The 3,450-nt window shown below is 43.7% G+C and overlaps 1 pseudogene; it reads left to right on the forward strand.

Annotated features, from left to right (window-relative positions):
* Window positions 1–2,342: 2,342 nt before the first annotated feature.
* LOC106144004 lies at window positions 2,343–2,942 on the forward strand (annotated as a pseudogene).
* Window positions 2,943–3,450: the final 508 nt, after the last annotated feature.

Below are 3,450 nucleotides of genomic sequence, written 5' to 3' on the forward strand. Positions count from 1 at the left end.
TCAAGTCCAAATGATCAAAGACCTCAACATAAAGCCAGCCACACTGAACCTTACAGAAGAGAAAGTGGGAAGTACACTTGATGCATTGGAACAGGGAACCACTTCCTAAATAGAACCCCAGCAGCACAGACACTGAGAGAAACAATTAATAAGTGGGACCTCCTGAAACTGAAAAGCTTCTGTAAAGCAAAGGACACAGTCAACAAGACAAAACAACAGCCTACAGAATGGGAAAAGATCTTCACTAATCCCACATCAGACAGATCTGATCTCCAAAATATACAAAGAACTCAAGAAACTGAACACCAAAAGATCACATAATCCAATTTAAAAAATGGAGTACAGACCTAAACAGAGAACTCTCAACAGAGGAATCTAAAATGGCTGAAACACACTTAAGGAAATGTTCAACATCCTTAGTCATGAGAGAAATGCAAATCAAAACAACTCTGAGATTCCATCTTACACCTGTTAAGAATGGCTAAGATCAAAAACATTGATAACAACTTATGCTGGAGAGGTTGTGGTGGAAAAGGGAACATTTCTGCATTGCTGGTGGGAATGCAAGCTGGTACAACCCCTTTGGATGTCAGTGTGGCTATTTCTCAGAAAATTAGGAAACAACCTTCCTCAAGACCCAGCAATACCACTTTTGGGTATATATCCAAAGGATGCTCAATCGTGCCACAAGGACATGTGCTCAGCCATGTTCATAGCAGCTTTGTTTGTCATAGCCAAAACCTGGAAACAACCTAAATTCCCCTCAATCAAAGAATGGATAAGAAAAACGTGGTACATTTACACAATGGAGTACTACACAGCAGAAAAAAATAACAACAGTTTGAATTTTGCAGGAAAATGGATGGAGCTAGAAAACATTATTTTGAGTGAGGTAACCCAGACACAGAAAGACAATTATCACATGTACTTACTCATAGGTGGTTTTTATTTTTTTATTTATTTATTCATTTATTATGCATACAACATTCTGCCTCCGAGTATGCCCACATGTCAGAAGAGAGTGACAGATCTCATTACAGATGGTTGTGAGCCACCATGTGGTTGCTGGGAATTGAACTCAGGACCTCTGAAAGAGCAGCCAGTGCTCTTAACCACTGAGCCATCTCTCCAGCCCCATCATGGGTGGTTTTTAAACATAAAGCAAAGAAAGCCAACTTACAAACCACAGTCCCAGAGAACTTAGACAACAATGAGGTCACTAAGAGAGACTTACATAGATCTAATTTACATGGGAAGTAGAAAGTAGAAAAAGACAAGATCTCCTGAGTAAATTGGGAGTATGGGGACGTTGGGGGAGGATTGAAAGGGGGAGGAAGGGAGGGCAGCAGAGAAAAATGTAGAGCTCAATAAATATCAATAAAATAAAAAAGACACAGTATCATGTAGCCCAGGCTGGCCTCAAACTCACTAAGTAGCAGAGGGTGACTTGGTAAACTGTAGGTAGAGGCAGGAAGATTCAGAACTTGGAGCCTGCCTGGGCTACATTGGGAAATTTGGTCTCATGAAAAAGAAGAAAACAGGGGCTGGAGAGATGGCTCAGTGGTTAAGAGCATTGCCTGCTCTTCCAAAGGTCCTGAGTTCAATTCCCGGCAACCACATGGTGGCTCACAACCATCTGCAAAGAGGTCTGGTGCCCTCTTCCGGCCTGCAGGCATACACACATATTATATACATAATAAATAAATAAATAAATAAATAATAAATATTTAAAAAAAAAAGAAAGAAAAAGAAGAAAACAAAACCAAAATAAAAAACCTCAGTAAGTAAGGGACCATCTTGCAGGGTCCCTCAAGGTTTGTTTGTTTATTTGTTTTTTTAAAAATATTTATCTATTTATTATGTATACAATGTTCTGTCTGTGTGTATGCCTGCAGACTAGATCAGAAGAGGACACCAGACCTCACTACAGATGGTTGTGAGCCACCATGTGGTTCCTGGGAATTGAACTCAAGACCTTTGAAAGAGCAGGCAATGCTCTTAACCGCTGAGCTATCTCTCCAGCCCCATATTTGTTTGTTTTTTGAGACAGGGTCTCTTTGTGTAGTCTTGGCTGTCCTGGAACCAGCTCTGTAGACCAGGCTGGCCTTGAACTCACAGAGATCCACTCACCTCTGCCTCCTGAGTGCTGGGATTAAAGGCGAGCACCACCACCCCCTGGCAATGTTTTTTCTTGAATCAACGTCTCACACACGACTTAATCTCAGCACTCCAGAGGCAGAGGCAGGCAGATCTCTGAGTTCAAATCCAGTCTGGACTACGAGGACAGTGAGGACTACACAGGTAAACTCTATTTTGTAAAAAACAAAGACAAGCGGTGGAAGATGGGAGCTACCACAGGCTCAGGAGTAAAAGTCCCTCAAAGTTTCCAACTGTTGGAAGAGCTGGAAGGCCAGGAGTAGGTGATGGCAGTTAGCTGGGGTCTAAAAGACGACAGAAACATGACCAAGATTAACAGGGATATCTGGGCCTCCAAGAGCAATTCACAAAACCTGAATATACCTGCCGGGCGGTGGTGGCGCACGCCTTTAATCCCAGCACTAGGGAGGCAGAGGCAGGCGGATCTCTGGGAGTTCGAGGCCAGCCTGGTCTAGAAGAGCTAGTTCCAGGACCGGCTCCAAAACCACAGAGAAACCCTGTCTCGAAAAACTAAAACAAAAACAAAAACAAAAAAAAAACCCTGAATATACAGCCTTAAAATAGAACCAGAAGCAACCCCATCTGTATGATTTATAAACAAAAATGTCAGTAATGATCACCATGAATAGTTCAGATGGCTTGGTGAATACAAGAGCCACAGCGGTGCTGGCAAAGCGGCAGTGCCCCACGGCATCAAAGTCATCCTGCAGGAACCTTGGCACTCAATGTCAAAAGAGAACATGAAGCCACTACAGCTGTCAGAAGGACGGTGTTACATCAGTTAGTCACCAAGGCCCTGGCCTCTCCTCCCCAATCCGACCTAGGTCTCATTTTTCCACAGCAGTGAACTTTCTAGATACCTCTCGTAGCCCTCAAAGTCCTGGCGAGGAAGCGCCTCTGAGACATCCTCCATCCTGAGACACTGCTCTCATACTCATTTCTGGTCCATTTCAAATACCTAGGATGTGCTGTGTAATGTCTGCCGAGTGTGACCACTGGCTCCTAGTTGAACTTACGGATCAGAATGATGTGTTGCAATCGTTTTCTTTGGGAGCGGTGAGCACAACTAACACAACTGTGAACAGATGTGTTACACACAATCACGTGCTGCTGACCCATGTTCTGGATCTGCCGATCTGCCATTGCCCAGCCCACCACAGGTACATGGTGGGCCTTAGAATAGATGGGAAGGCTTTAGGTGGCATCCCTGGGACTACTAGGGGGCTTGAGGGTACTTTGGCTGCACCCATTTTCCTGTCTTTTTTTTTTTTTTTTTTTTGAGACAGGGTTTCT

Source organism: Microtus ochrogaster, chromosome 2 (assembly GCF_000317375.1).
Source record: "Microtus ochrogaster isolate Prairie Vole_2 chromosome 2, MicOch1.0, whole genome shotgun sequence".
NCBI classification, from domain to species: domain Eukaryota; kingdom Metazoa; phylum Chordata; class Mammalia; order Rodentia; family Cricetidae; genus Microtus; species Microtus ochrogaster.